Source organism: Bison bison, unplaced genomic scaffold, assembly GCF_000754665.1.
Source record: "Bison bison bison isolate TAMUID 2011002044 unplaced genomic scaffold, Bison_UMD1.0 scf7180017864343, whole genome shotgun sequence".
Taxonomy (NCBI): Eukaryota; Metazoa; Chordata; class Mammalia; order Artiodactyla; family Bovidae; genus Bison; species Bison bison.
Window position 1 is genome coordinate 1,888,359 of NW_011494915.1, and position 16,291 is coordinate 1,904,649.

Genomic DNA, 16,291 nt, shown 5'->3' on the forward strand with positions numbered 1-16,291 from the left:
TTTTGTAATCAGTTCTAGAAGGTCTTGCAGGTCTTCATGAGAAGCATATGTCTCTGTAAATGAATTTTGTGCTTTTCTAAATATGAGAAGATGCAAGAAATTGGGCTCATACCATCTTTTCCTGAAATTTTCTATCTGAAGCCCTCTTCTGCCTTTTTTTCCTATAGTACAGAGTACCTCCTTCCTCATCTGCATCATGGACTCCCATCAGGGTGTGTTGAAGGCTACAGTGGCCAGTGACTTCATGCTTGCATAACCAGATGGCAAGTGACCGTTTTCAGTTGACCCCTGAGTCCCAAAATTCCAACTTGTCTCTGTCATCCATCTTTGACCCTGCCAGGTTTTTAATGGGTTTTGTCCAGGGATTTCTGTTGAGATCAGCAGGAGTAAAACGGAATGCACTGTCCTCAGAACCAGATGGCAATATAGTTCAGTTCAGTTCAGTCACTCAGTCGTGTCCGACTCTTTGCAACCCCATGAATCGCAGCACGCCAGGCCTCCCTGTCCATCACCAACTCCCGGAGTTCACTCAGACTCACATCCATCAAGTCAGTGATGCCATCCAGCCATCTCATCCTCTGTCGTCCCCTTCTCCTCCTGCCCCCAATCCCTCCCAGCATCAGAGTCTTTTCCAATGAGTCAACTCTTCGCATGAGGTGGCCAAAGTACTGGACTTTCAGCTTTAGCATCATTCCTTCCAAAGAAATCCCAGGGCTGATCTCCTTCAGAATGGACTGGTTGGATCTCCTTGCAGTCCAAGGGACTCTCAAGAGTCTTCTCCAACACCACAGTTCAAAAGCATCCATTCTTCGGTGCTCAGCCTTCTTCACGGTCCAACTCTCACATGCATACATGACCACAGGAAAAACCATAGCCTTGACTAGACAAACCTTTGTTGGCAAAGTAATGTCTCTGCTTTTGAATATGCTATCTAGGTTGGTCATAACTTTCCTTCCAAGGAGTAAGCGTCTTTTAATTTCATGGCTGCAGTCACCATCTGCAGTGATTTTGGAGCCCAAAAAAATAAGTGATGGGACCAGATGCCATGATCTTCGTTTTCTGAATGTTGCGCTTTAAGCCAACTTTTTCACTCTCCTTTTTCACTTTCATCAAGAGGCTCTTTAGTTCCTCTTCACTTTGTGCCATAAGGGTGGTGTCATCTGCATATCTGAGGTTATTGATATTTCTCCCGGCAATCTTGATTCCAGCTTGTGTTTCTTCCAGCCCAGCATTTCTCATGATGTACTCTGCATAGAAGTTAAATAAGCAGGGTGACAATATACAGCCTTGACGTACATAGGATTGATGGTAATGTAGGATTTCTGATTGCTAGCGCTTCTGAACAGTTCTGGGATTCATAGTCTTGCCTATGCCACGTGGCCTCTTACTTCCTCACATTTCTATAAGTAGAAACCTTGAGACAAGAAGGTTGACTGCTAAGACTCCTGGTGCCGTGTGTACTGGGTAGTGTCACAGCCCTTGCAGCTCCTGTTAAGTATTCTTTCTTTTTAATATCAGCCAAACTGACATGAGAGACTATTCTTCAACATCAACTTCTCGTCAAAGATTGCAAACCATTTGGCCTTCGTGTATTTCTTCTTTTGTGAATTATTACACCTTTTATTTGCTTTTGTATTGAGGTGCTCGTCTTCCGCTTACTGGTTTGTGTAAGTTTTGCATATATGGATATAAATATTCTGTTTGCCTATATAAGCTGCAAATACTTGTCCCAGTGTGACTCTTAGTTGAGTTTCTGTGGTTTGGCCGCCCAAGATTTTGCTTTTTATGGAGTCAGATCTATCACTTTGTATAAATCTTTTCTTGCTGAGGAGATTGGCCTTCCAGGTCCTACTCTGAGCCTGAAGAGATCGCCTTCCCCCTTTTGACCCCTTTTTACATTTGAAATGTCAGGGTGGGGAAGAGAAAGTGATACAGCTCTCTTTAAAGTGCAGGAAGACGAGTGGAGTGACAAATGGGAAGACCTTCTCCAGTAGGTTTCTGTCTAATCAGAAATGAAATAAGAGCTGTTCAGAACCACACTCAAACCCATTTTCTGCTTGACTCCCTCTGACCACAGCCCAGGTGCCTACATCACCACATCAGAGCCATCGGAACTGATTTTCTACAGGAAAGACCCTTTCCCGTGAGAGCATTAGACATGGTGTCTTGTAAAGATTCCCCTCCCCTATCGCCGGTCATCATCTGGGCTCTAGTAGTGAATCAGGAGAGACAATGATTGAAACAGCATATGGCATCATCAGATAGTGGTTTTTCTGACTCTGACAGTTTTAAGAGTTGTCACTGACTTTTTTCTCCAGCTGAGGTTTAGTGGCTTTCCTTCCCTCTTCACTGTGGCATTAAGGATCTGTTTCAGTCCTCGGTCAGATATGTAGAGCTCATACATATTTAAATGTTTCAAAGTGTTGTCCTGATTCCTGTTTCAACCCATGCCTCCACCTAGCTGACCTCAGCAGTCCACCCTATCGATTTGTGTATGAAGAGAGACTGTATGGATTTTTTTTTTATGTTTTCTTTTCAGTTATTGCAGTGCTAAAATAATAAGGGCATGATTAAATTTTCTATGATGTCTGTGAACAGGCGATAAAGCACTGAATGTTGAACTTAATATATGTAACAAAAAGCAAGGGTGACGAGGCAATTCAAAAAGAGGGCAGGCCAGTTCAGAGATGCAAACTGAACTCCTGATAGTAGGATTTGAGATTTGGAATAGAGGACCCAAGTTCATCGGCTTGCTTCCATCCCTTGGTTGTTAATTACAGTTTTCAATTAATAATTCAGTGTCCTGAACTATTTTGATAACTCCTCATTAAGAGAATCAAAGCTGATCATTAAAGGATGGGTCACAGACCCTATCTACAGAGAGCAAAGGCCCAGGTGAGCAATTTGAAAGCTTTACCATTGAACAATATGAAAGCAATACCATTGTGCATTCCTCTCATGGGAACCGATGATGAATATGGATATAGCACCAAAGAGAAGAGGAAAAAACTCAAGCACGAGCTCACAGTGCCCTGCTTTGTTCACAGCCCCAGATCAGTAGTACAAAGACTGCCCAACATGCTTCAGTAACCAGTCATCAATTATTTACCGGGCTCTTTTGTTCAGAGTTTCTGTTTACAAGATTACTTTGTTACTAGAAATGGTTGTTTCCTTTCATGTGGCTGCTGGCTGGGGGCTTGAGTCTTTTACAAGATGAGCCTGAAAGAGTGGTATTTGTGTGTATGTCCTACATCCCCCAACTCAGACTGCAGATTCAAATCAGCATCACTGTGTAGTACATCTTTCCACTGGTGCTCAGGATTCCCCCAGGTAGGTATTACAGACTCAAGACTGACCTCTCCATGTAGAAAAGCGTAAGCATTTTCAGTATCTGCCAAAGGACAGCGAAAGTCAGGGGGAAGCCATGCCTCTTGAGTCATTTGCAGAATTTGTCCTTGCCCAGCTTTCTCAAGAGATTTAACTGACTAAAAAAACCAGGAGAAAATACATTAAGGTCTAGTTTTATTGTTGTTCAGCTGCTAAGTCCTGTCTGACTCTGTGACCCCATGGACTGCAACATGCCAGGCTTCCCTGTCCCTCACTATCTCCCAGAATTTGCTCAAACTCAAGTCCATTGAGTCAGTGATGCCACCCAACCATCTCATCCTCTGTCGTCCCCTTCTCCTCCTGCTCAATCTTCCCCAGCATCAGGGTCTTTTCCAGTGAGTCAACTCTTCACATCAGGTGGCCGAAGTATTGGAGCTTCAGCTTCAGCATCAGTCCTTCCAGTGAGTATTCAGGGTTGATTTCCTTTAGGATTGGCTGATTTGATCTCCTTGAAATCCAGTGGACTCTTAAGAGTCTTCTCCAACACCATAATTTAAAAGCATTGATTCTTTGGCACTCAGTCTTCCTTATGGTCCAACTCTCACATCTGTACATGACTGCTGGAAAAACCATAGTTCTGACTACATGAACCTTCATCAGCAAAGTGATGTCTCTGCTTTTTAATACCCTGTCTAGGTTTGTCAATGCTTTCCTTCCAAGGACCATGCCTCTTCTAATTTCATGGCTGCAGTCACTGTCCACTGTGATTTTAGAGCCCAAGAAGAGAAAAGCTGCCACTGTTTCCACTTTTCCCCCATCTATTTGCCATGAAGTGATGGGACCAGATGCCATGATCTTAGTTTTTTTTTAATATTGAGTTTAAACCAGCTTTTTCACTCTACTCTTTCACCCTCATCAAGAGGTTCTCTAGTTCCTCTTCACTTTCTGCCATTCTAGTGGTATCATCTGCATATCTGAGGTTGTTGACATTTCTCCCAGTAATCTTGATTCCAGCTTGTCAGTCATCCAAGCTGGCATTTCACATGATGTACTTTGCATATAAGTTAAATAAACAGGGTGATGATATACAGCCTTGTCATCGTACTCTTTTCCCAATTTTTAACCATCCATTGTTCTGTGTCTGGTTCTAACTGTTGCTTCTTGACCTGCATACAGGTTTCTGAAGAGAGAGGTAAGATGGCTTGTAATCCTCATTTGTTTCAGAATTTTCCACAGTTTGTTGTGATCCATACAGTCAAATGGTTTAGCATAGTCAGTGAAGCAGAAGTAGATGGGTTGTTTTGGTTTTTTTTTGGAATTCCCACGCTATCTCTATAAGTGAACGACTGTTGGAATCTGACCTCTGGTTCCTCTGCCTTTTCTAAATCCAGGTTGTACATCTGGAAGTTCTCAATTCAACTACTGTTGAAACCTAGCTTAAAGGAATTGGGGTATAACCTTACTAGCATGGGAAGTTAGCAAAATTGTCTGATAGTTTGAACATTATTTAGCACTGCCCTTCTTCAGAATTTGGGTGAAGACTGACGTTTTCCAGTCCTGTGGCCACTGCTGAGTTTTCCAAATTCACTGACATACTGAGTGCAGCACTTGAACAGCATCATCTTTTAGGATTTGAAATAGCTCAGCTGGAATTCCACCACCTGCATTAGTTTTATTTGGCGCAACACTTCCTAAGATCCTCTTGACTTCACACTCCAGAATGTCTGGCTCTAGGTGAATGGCCACACCGTCGTGGTTATCCTGGTCAGTAAGACTTTTTTGTACAGTTCTGTGTACTCATGCCAGCTCTTCTTAACCTCTTCTGCCTCTGTTAGGTCTTTAGTTTTTCTGTCATTTATCATCCTCATCCTTGCATGAAATGTTCCTTTGATATCTCCAGTTTTCTTGAAGAGATCTCTAGTCTTTCCCATTCTATTGCTTTCCTGTATTTTTTCCCACTGTTCATTCAAGAAGGCTTTCTTATCTCTCCTTGCTATTCTTTGGAACTCTGCATTCAGTTGGGTACATCTTTCCCTTTCTCCAGTATCTTTCACTTCCCTTCTTTCTTCAGCTACTTGGAAAGCCTCCTGAGACAACCATTTGGCCTTCCTGCATTTCTTTTTCGTGGGGACGGTTTTGGTCACTGCCTCCTGTACAGAATTATGAACCTGAATCCATAGTTCTTCAGGCACTGTGTTTGCTAGATCTAATCCCTTGAATCTGTTCATCACCTCCACTGTATAATCATAAGTGAGTTGATTTAGGTCATACCTGAATGACCAGTGGTTTTCTCCACTTTCTTTAGTTTAAGCCTATAATGTTAGGTTTTTGCTATATGAATTTTGCTATAAGGAGGTGATGATCTGAGCCACAGTCAGCTCCTGGTCTTGTTTTTGCTAACTGTATAGAGCTTCTCCATCTTTGGCTGCAAAGAATGTAACCAGTCTGATTTGGGTATTGACCATCTAGTGATGTCCATGTGTAGGGTCGTCTCGTATGTTGTTGGAAAACTGTGTTTGCTATGACTGGTGTGTTCTCTTGGCAGATCTCTGTTAGCCTTTGCCTGCTTCATTTTGTACTCCAAGGCCAAACTTACCTGTTAAGCCAGGTATCTCTTGACTTCCCACTTTTGCATTCCAGTCCCCTATAGTGAATAGCACATCTTTTTTTGTTGTTGTTTTATAGTTTGTTTTTTTAGTTATATAAGGTCTTATAGGTCTTCACAGAACTGATAAACTTCAGCTTCTTCAGCATCGGTGGTTGGGGCACAGACTTGGATTCCTGTGAGTTGAATGGTTTGCCTTAGAAACCATTTTTCTGTCGTTTTTGAGTTTGCACCCAAGTACTGCTTTCTGGACTCTTGTTGACTATGAGGGCGTCTCCATTTCTTCTAAGAGATTCTTGCCCACAGTAGTAGGTAGAAAACAGCCATCTGAATTAAATTTGCCCATTCGATCCAGTTTAGTTCACTGATCCCTAAGATGCTGATGTTCATGCTTGCCATCTCCTGCTTGACCATGTCTAATTTACCTTAATTTATGGGCCTAACATCCCAGGTTCCTACGTGATACTGTTCTTTACAGAATTGGATTTTACTTTCACCACCAGCAGCATCCACAACTGAGCATGGTTTCTGCTTTGGCCCAGCTGCTTCGTTCTTTCTGGACCTACGACTAGCGGTCCTCCGCTCTTCCCCAGCAGCAGACTGGACACCTTCCAGCCTGGGGCTCATATTCCAGTGTCATGGCTTTTTGCCTTTTCATACTGTTCGTGGGTTCCCATGGCAAGAATGCTGGAGTGGTTCGCCATTCCCTCCTCCAGTGGACCACATTTTGCCAGAACTCTTCACCGTGACCCATGCATCTTGGCTGGGCCTGCATGGCATGGCTCATAGCTTCACTGAGTTACACAAGCCCTTCACCAAACAATGCAGTGACCCATGAAGGGGCAGGTCTAATCTTAGCAGACCCCAATTCCCATCAGTTGTGTCCGCTTGAAAAACTCACACCCCACTTTTGAGCCCAGGGTCTGCTGTTTGCTTTTTTTCTTCCCCCTGCACTGGGTCTTCATTACTGTGCAAGTTCTTCTCTAGTCGTGGTGAGCAGGGGCTACTCTCTAGTCACGCCGCACAGACTTCTCACTGTGGCAGCTTCTCTTGTTGCAGGGCACAGGCTCTAGGGCAGGTGGGCTCAGTAGTTGTGGCACATGGGCTTCATTGTCCCAGGGCATGTGGGGTCTTCCTAGACCAGGGATTGAACCCATGTCCTCTGCTTTGGCAGGCAGATTCCTATCCACTGGAGCAGCAAAGGCAGTCCTTTGCTTTTTTTGTATGAGGTGACTACTGGATTATGGGTTGCTCATAACAGAGGCACAGCTTTTACAAGGGTTTATTATTTGCTCACCACCATGCTAAGAGTTTGTTGGTATAAAATTCTTATAAAAAAAACTCCTTCAGGCCATATATATCATCATCCCCTTATCCCCGTTTTATACAGAAACTGCAGTTGATGGAGTAGAAACCTTTGAGAAATGAGTAGCAGAACCTACATTCAAACTTTGAGTTTTCTTCAGCTCTCTGCCAGTGTTGCAGTGTTTCAGTGAACTCAAAAAAGAATTTTATGTTCTTCCATTGAATAGAGCATGAATTGGCCAACTTCTCTGCAGATTAAATACTGTAGAGTTTGTGGAACATGAGGGCTCTGTCACCGTCTGCTCTGCTGTTGTCGTGCAAAGCTTGAGGTGCTCCACAAACACTCAGCATGGCTGTGTTCTAATACAGCTTTACTAACAAACCCGGGTTGGGTGAATTTGACCACACTTTGCCAATTTTCCCTTGTAGCTCAGTTGGTAAAAGAATCCACCTGCATTGTGAGAGACCTGGGTTCAATCCCTGGATTGGGAAGATCCCCTGGAGGAGGCATGGCTACCCACCCAAGTATTCTTGGAGAATTCTTCCAGGATTCTGGAGAATCCCCATGGACAGAGGAGCCTGGCAAGCCACAGTCCACAGGGTCACAAAGAGTTGGAGACAACTGAGTGACTAAGCACATGGTATAGGAGAGCCCAGGTGGAACTTTAATTTTAGGTACAATTCTTAATAACGCTTTGCCTCATTCAGAGGGACCAGCTCAGCAGTGGCTTAATCCTTGGTCAGTGAGTCCCTAATTGCCCATCACTAAGAATTTTGTGCAGAAGCATGCTCCAGTCCTGGAGAAATTACCTATTAATATGACACAGGCATGATGGACAGGGAAACCTGGTATGCTGCAGTCCACGGGGTCACAAAGAGTCGGACATGACTGAGCGACTGAACTGAGCTGAATGATGCAGGCATCTCGATGAGGCTGTTTCACAGACATTGACAGATGTCAACTCCTGATTTTGTGCACTAACCAGTTCTTTCCAAGATACCATACTCTGAGCAGATATTGAATATTCAAGTGAGGGTTGCCGGCCGAGTGGGCAGGGCATTGGGCTGGGATGGGTAGGGGGTGGTATTGTGAATTGAAGGGGCTGCTGTCTCCACTCCAGCTGATGACACTGGCATGGAAGAATATGGGCTCAGTATCACTGCATCTTCAAAAGGCCTTAGAAATCCATGGAATATATACTTGAGATCCATCAGCATTTACACAGCCTCTAACTGAAACTTTCATAGAGAAGGGCTGGTTTACTGCCAGGGTATACAGTGGGATAGAGAACTTTAACATGCTCATAGTATATAAGTCATACTAACAGCAGCTCAATTAATTTTTCATATTATACCAGACCAATAGTATTTTTTTAAAAATTATTCTTTGGGGTCGATTTCTTGTTTCTATTTAAAATTTTATTGGAATATAGTGGATTTAAAATACTGTCTTAGTTTTGGGTATGATTTAGTTCTAATGGAAATATATTCATTCTCTTTAGATTTTTCTCTCAAATAGGTTATCACAGAGTATTGAGTAGAATTTCCTGTGCTGTATAATAAGGCCCTTGCTGGACCTTATCTGTCTTATGCATAGTAGTGTATATATGTTCGTCCCAAGCTCTTGGTTTATTCCTTCCCCACATCCTTCCCCTTTGGTAACTATGAGATTGTTTTCGGTAACTGTCAGTCTCTTTCTGTTTTGTAAACAAGTTCATTTGTCTCATTTTTTTAAAAATTTCACATATAAGTGTTAGCATATGGAATTTCTGAAGTATGTCATTTAGTATGATAATATTTAGGCCCATCTGTGTTGCTTCAAATGACATCATTTTATTTTCTTTATGCCTGAGTAGTATTCCAATGTGTGTGTGTGTGTGTGTATACATATACACATATGACTTCTTTATCCAATCATCTCTCAATAGACATTTAGGCTACAACTGTGTCTTGGCTATTGTAAACAGTACTGGAGTTAACACTGGGGTACATGTGTCTTTTCAAAGTATGGTTTCCTCTGGATTTATGCCCAGGAATGGGATTGCTGGGTCATATGGAAGCACTATGGTTAGTTTTTTGTTTCTTTTTTTTTTAATAATTATCTGTCTGTGCTTGGTCCTACTTGCTGTATGCACCTTCTTCAGTCATCATGTGGCATGCAGCAATCTTTACTTTCGGAATGTGCGATCCTCTTTATTTATTTCTTTATTTGTAATTAGCAGAGGCACACAGGAACTTCAGTGATGCGTGTGGGATATTTCATCATGGCCTGAAAACTCTTACTTGTGATATCTGGGATCTCATTCCCTGACTGGGGACTGAAACTTGCCCCTGAATTGGGAGCACCAAGTCTTGAAACTGAACCACCAGTAAAGTACCTATTTTACTTTTTTTTTTTTTTTAATGAAAATCCATACGGTTCTGTATACTGACTGTACCAACTGACGTTCCCACAAACAGTTCACTTCTCTCCACAACCGCTTCAGCATTTATTGTTTACAGACTTCATGATGATGGCCACTGTGACCTGTGTGACACGATACCTCATTGTGGGGTTTTTTTTTCTTTAAGGTTCATTTATTTATTATTTATATTTGGCTACCCTGGGTCTTTGTTGCTGTGCGGTCTCTCTCTAGTCGTGGCGAGCGGGGGCTGCTCTTCGTTGCAGTGCACGGGCTTCTCATTGTGGTGGCTTGCCTTACTATAGAGCATGGGCTCTAGGACGCACCGGCTTCAGTAGTTGGCACTGGCGGGCAGTAGGGTGTGGGCTCAGTAGATATAACGCACAGGTTTAACAACTCCGCAGCATGTGGAATCTCCCCAAGGCAGTGATCAAACCCACGTCCCTTGCACTGGCAGGCAGACTCAACCACTGGACCACCAGACAGACCTGATACTTCATTCTCGTTTGGATTTCAGTTCCCTAATAATAAGGCACGTGGAGCATATATTCACGTGCTTCAAAAAAATACAAACCTACGGTATGCTTTAAATATATCCTTGAGATTGGCTTCTTAAAGGTCCACTGTGTTTTCCATTGTTATTCAATTCGCTACACGGGACATCCTTAAGGGCAAGTGGGGTTTTTACACCTCAGGCCTTTAGAGTATGTGGTACCCAGAAGCACCAGGTTTACAGCTGTTGTTCCGGGGAATGGCCACAAGGCGGCAGCATTTTCCGATTTCCACCACCCCCCACTCAGATGGCTCAGGCAAGGAAAGCTAAAGAGAATTCCTGTTACTGAGTTGTAGATTAGAATGGAATATCCCAGAAGAAGCCATCCAGAGCTCCTGTCTCATTACTTCTTCCAACTTACAGTTCAAGCTCCAGACAAGTCCCAAGCCCTGTCTACACCACTATGCAAAGGGAGCGGTCACAGGGAGGAGAGGCGCCTCCAAGAAGGGGGCTGCCTCTGGGGACCCCACCAACAGGAGACTCGGAGAGCAGGGGTCTTTTCAAAGGTTTTCCAGCTGACAGGGTCCACGTCACTGCAGTGCACTGGGCTTGGCTGAGCTGTAGAAGGGCCCGTGTGGGTCTGGAGATGTGGGATCCTCACAGGGAACCAGGTGCTCGGTTTGCAGTGGGGCTTCCATGCTGGCACCGCCCTGCCCCAGCCCCTCCCCACTGCCTCCGCTCCACCCTGTCCAGCCCTGGGACGCACGGCTGTTCAAGTTCCAGAAATGTGTCACCGGGCCAGGTGCCCCAGACCTGAGGGAAATATCATTGCCATTTTTCTTTCCTTTCTAAATTAATTTTTATTTTCTATGGGAACATAGATGATTTTCCACGCATTTCCTTTTCGGTGTACACCAACCTGATTCAGTTACACCTATGCATACATCATTTCTTTTTCAATTCTCTAATCATACATGGTGTTACTGTGTGTTGAGTGGAGTTCCCTGTGCTATACAGTCAGTGTTTGTTGATTCTTTAGTTTAAATATATTACTGTGTATATGTTAATCCCAACCTCCTAGTTTGTCCCTCCCTTCCTACTTTCTTTTTTGGGAATGACACAGTCGTTTTTGAACTGTGGGTGTCTGTCTTTTGTAAATGAGTTAATTTCTATCTATTTTGAGGTTGCAGGCACGAGTGTTATCAGTATCATTTTGTCCTCGGTCTGAGCTCCATCACTTAGTGTTATCACGTTAGTTCCACCCATGTTGCTCAAAAAGGCGTTATTTTATTCTTTTGAATGGCTGAGGAACAGTCCATTGTGTTTATGTACCATGACTTCTTTAACCATGTAAGTCTCGATGGTCTTCTTCCTTGCTTCATCTCTTGCCTGTTGTCAGAGGTGCTGCTGAACATTCGGGCGCATGTGTCTGTTCCGATTCTGCTTTTTATTTGTATCTGACCCAAGAGTTTGAGTATGAATCACGTGGTACCTCTTTTGTTCATTTACTAAGGAATGTCCATACTGTTCTCCACCGTGGCTGTTACCAATTTTCATTCTTCCAAAAAGGGGCATAGAGGGTTCCCTTTTCTCTATACTCTTTCCTGCATTCACTAATTGTAGATTTTTGGTGACAGCCCTTCTGTTGGGTGGGAGATGATACCTCATTGTACTTTTCATTCAGTTCCCTAAAAATGAGCCATGTGGAGCATCTTTTCATGAGTTTAAAAATAAATGAAAAAACCACCCACAGTGTACTTTAAATGTACCCTGAGATTGGCTTCTTCAAGATCCACTGTGTTTTCTTCGTCAATTTCTTCCCTGAGACATTCTTTAAGGGCAAGTGCTTTTTTTAAGCCCCTCAAGCTCTATTAGTATGTGGTGCCCAAAACACCAGGTTTCAAGTTGTTGTTACAGGGAATGTCCACAAGGTGGCAATATTTTTTAATGCCCCACTCGGTTGCTGGGGCAAGGAGAGCTAGAGAGAAAGTTCTGTTCCTGGGTTATAGATTAGAATGGAATGTGCCAAAAGACACAGTCCAGAGCTCCTGTCCCATTACTTCATCTGCCTTACATTTCAACCCCCAGACAAATCCCGAGCCAGGCCAACACCACTATGCTGAGGGTGCTGTCATATGTAGGAGAGGCGACTCCAGGAAAGAGGCTGCCCTTGAATTCCCCACCAACAGGAGACTCAGAGAGCAGGGGTCTTTTCAAAGGTTTTCCAGCTGAGAGGGTCCACGCACTGCAGTGCACTGGGCTTGGCTGAGCTGTGGGAGGGCCCGCGTGGGTCTGGAGATGTGGATCCTCCACAGGGAGTTTTGCAGTGGGGTTTACATGCTGACACCACCTCCCCCACTGCCTCCACTCCACCCTGTCCAGCCTTGGCATCAGGGCTGTTCAGGCTCCAGAAATGTGTCACCAGGCCAGGTGCCCAAGACCTGATGGAAATAACGTTGGCATTTTGTTTTTTCTTTTAAATTTACTTTTTCCTTTCTATGGGAATATAGATGATTTTCCACGTGAACTTTTCAGTATAGACCAACCTGATTCCTTTATACATGTGCATATATCCGTTGCTTTTCAGATGCTTTTCCCATACATGTTACAACAGTATGTTATACATTCTGTGCTTGTTGATTATCTCATTTAAATATGTGACTGTGTATATGTTAACTTCCTAGTTCATCCTTGCTTTCTGACCTTTGTTTTCTGGTAACAGTACATTCCTTTTTGACCTGTGGGTATCTATCTGTCTTATTAATGAATTCATTTCTATCTATTTTGAGGTTGTAAGCATAAGCGATATCAGTGGGAGTCTGTTGTTTTTCTGTCCGACTTCCGTCACTCAGTGTTATATTTAGGTCCACTGGTGTTGCTGGAAAAGGCATTATTTTATTCTTTTTTTATGACTGAGGTGTATTCCATTGTATGTGTATATATATGTGTGTGTGTACCACATCATCTTAATTGAAACCATGTCTGGATAGACATTTTCTTTTCTTCCATCTCTTGGCTGTGATTTGTCTTTGCATCTGGGTCCAAGAATGAGATGGCTGGATCATGTGGTACCTCTTTTGTTCATCTAGTAAGGAATCTCCATACTGCTTTCCACGATGGCTGTTATCAATTTTCATACCCCACAAAAAGAGCAGAGGAGGGTTCCCTTTTCTCCATGCCTTCCCCTGCATTTACTGTTTATCAGTTTTTGGTGATGGCCATTCTGTTTGGTGGGACAGGATACATCTTTGTAGTTTTCACTTCCTTTCCCTGAAAATGAGCCATGCTGGAGCATCTTTTAGGGAGTTTAAAAATTTTAAAAACAAAACACCCGTGTTGTGCTTTAAATGTACGCTTGAGATTGGCTTCTTCAAGACCTACCCTGTTTTGAATTCTTTTTCAGTTACCGCCCCAAGACATTCTTTAAGGCAAAGTGTTTTTTTTTAATAACCCTGCAGGCCTTGTGAATTGAGAAGGGAACAGCTACCCACTCCAGTATTCTGGCCTGGGAAATTGCATGGACAGAGGAGCCTGGCAGGCTAAGGTCTGCTGCTGCTGCTGCTATTAGTCGCTTCAGTCATGTCCAACTCTGTGCAACCCCATAGACGGCAGCCCACCAGGCTCCCCCGTCCCTGGGATTCTCCAGGCAAGAACACTGGAGTGGGTGGCCATTTTCTTCTCCAGGGCTAAGGTCTATGGGGTCACAAAGAGTTGGACACGACTAAGTAACACACTTGTAGATTAGAATGGAATGTGCAAGAAGTTGCAGAAGGCAATGGCACCCCACTCCAGTACTTTTGCCTGGAAAATCCCATGGACGGAGGAGCCTGGTGGGCTGCAGGCCATGGGGTCGCTAGAGTCAGACATGACTGAGCGACTTCACTTTCATTTTCCACTTTCATGCATTGGAGAAGGAAATGGCAACCCACTCCAGTGTTCTTGCCTGGAGAATCCCAGGGACGGGGGAGCCTGGTGGGCTGCCGTCTATGGGGTCGCGCAGAGTCAGACACAACTGAAGCGACTTAGCAGCAGCAGCAGTGCAAGAAGTAAGAGTCCAGATCTCCTGTCTCATTACATCTTGCACCTTACAATTCAAGCTCCAGACAAGTCCCAAGCTCTGCCTACACCACCAAGCAGAGGAAGCAGTCACATGTAGGAGAGGCGACTCTAGAAAGGAGGTTACACCTGGACACCCCCCCCCAACAGGAGACTCAGAGAGCAGGGGTCTTTTCAAAGGTTTTCCAGCCCAAAGGGCCTGCGTCACTGCAATGCACTGGGCTTGGCTGAGCTGTAGGAGGGCCAGTGTGGGTCTGGAGATGTGGGATCCTCACGGGGAACCAGGCGCTCGGTTTGCAGTGGGCTTACGTGCTGGCACCGCCTCCCCCACTGCCTCTGCTCCACCCTGTCCAGCCCTGGGACACAAGGCTGTTCAAGCTCCAGAAATGTGTCACCTCGCCAGGTGCCTGAGACCTGAGGGAAATATCATTGGCATTTTCTCATTTTTTTTTTATTTTCTATGGGAACACAGAAGATTTTCCGTATGTTTCTTTTTCGGTGTATACCAACCTGATTTGGTTACACATCTGCATATATTTTTTCATGTTCTTTCCCATGCATATTACCATAGTATACAGAATGGGCTTCCCCGTGCTGTGCAGTAGGTCCATTTTGATTATCCAGTTTACATATATTACTGTATACAGGTTAATCCCAACTTGCTAGTTTATCCATGTCTTCTTACCTTTCTTTTTTAATAAGTTTCTTTTTCAACTCTGCGGGTCTCTCTGTGTTTTGTAAAGAGTTCATTTGTGTCCATTTTGGGATTGCAGGCATCAGTGATATCATTGCCTATCCGTCATTCTTTGTCTTATTACAGTTGTATGATAAGCTGCAGGGCCATTCATTTTTCTGCCCATGGCAGTATTGCATTCATTTTCTTAATTCCTGTGTATATGCACTGTCTTCTGTGCCCCTTCCTCTGAGTTTAGCTTGCTTTTATCTTTCAGCTGTTGTCAGTAGCGGTGCGGTGACCACTGGGGTGTATGTATCCTTTCAAATTCTTGTGTGTTCCGACTACTGCTCAGCAATGGGATTGTTGGATAATATGGTACTTATAGTTTTAGTTTTTTAAGAAACTTCCAACGTGTTTTCCATAATGGCTATACCAACTTATATTCCAACCAACAGGAGGTATTCCTTTCTCTGTACACTCTGTCCAGGAGTTGTTGTGTTTAGTTTTTGGTGATGGCCATTCTGAACTGAGAGCCGATGTTGTGATTTGCATTGCCTCCATTATTAGTGATATTTAGCATCTCTTCATGTGGTTTTGTCCACCTGTATGTGTTCTTATGAGAAATGTGCACTTAAATCTTCTGTGCGTTGTCTGATTGGATTTTTTATGTTTGACATATGGCTGCATGAGCTCTTTGAATAATTTGGAGATTAATCCCCTGTTGGTGCCACATATCTAAACTTTTCCTCGCGTTTTGTGGGTTGCTTTGTGTTTTATTTATGGTTTCCTTTGGTGTGCAAAATGTTTTAAGTTTAATTAGGTCCCATTTGTTTATTTTTGTGGGTTTTTTTTCATTACTTTAGGAGGCAGTTCAAAAAAGATGTTGCTGCAATTTGTTTCAAAGAGTGTTCCACCTATATTTTCCTCTAAGGGTTTTATAGTGTCCCACCTTATGTTTTAGTCTTCGGTCCATTTTGAATTTAGTTTTGTGTGTGGTGTTAGAGAATGCTCTAATGTCATTCACTTACATGTCGCCGTCCAGCTTTTCCAATACAACTAATCAGTGTCTTATAGTTTTCAGAGTACTCTTGTCTTCTTACTGCTGCTAAGTCACTTCAGTTGTGTCCGACTCTGTGCGATCCCAGAGACGGCAGCCCACCAGGCTCCCCTGTCCCTGGGATTCTCCAGGCAACAACACTGGAGTGGGTTGCCATTTCCTTCTCCAGTGCATGAAAGGGAAAAGGGAAAGTGAAGTCACTCAGTCGTATCCAACTCCTAGCGACCCCATGGACTGCAGCCCACCAGGCTCCTCCGCCCATGGGATTTTCCAGGCAAGAGTACTGGAGTGGGGTGCCATTGCCTGCTTGGGTAGGTTTATTCCTGGGTATTTTACTTGTCTGGTTGCAGTGGTAAATGGGATCGTTTCC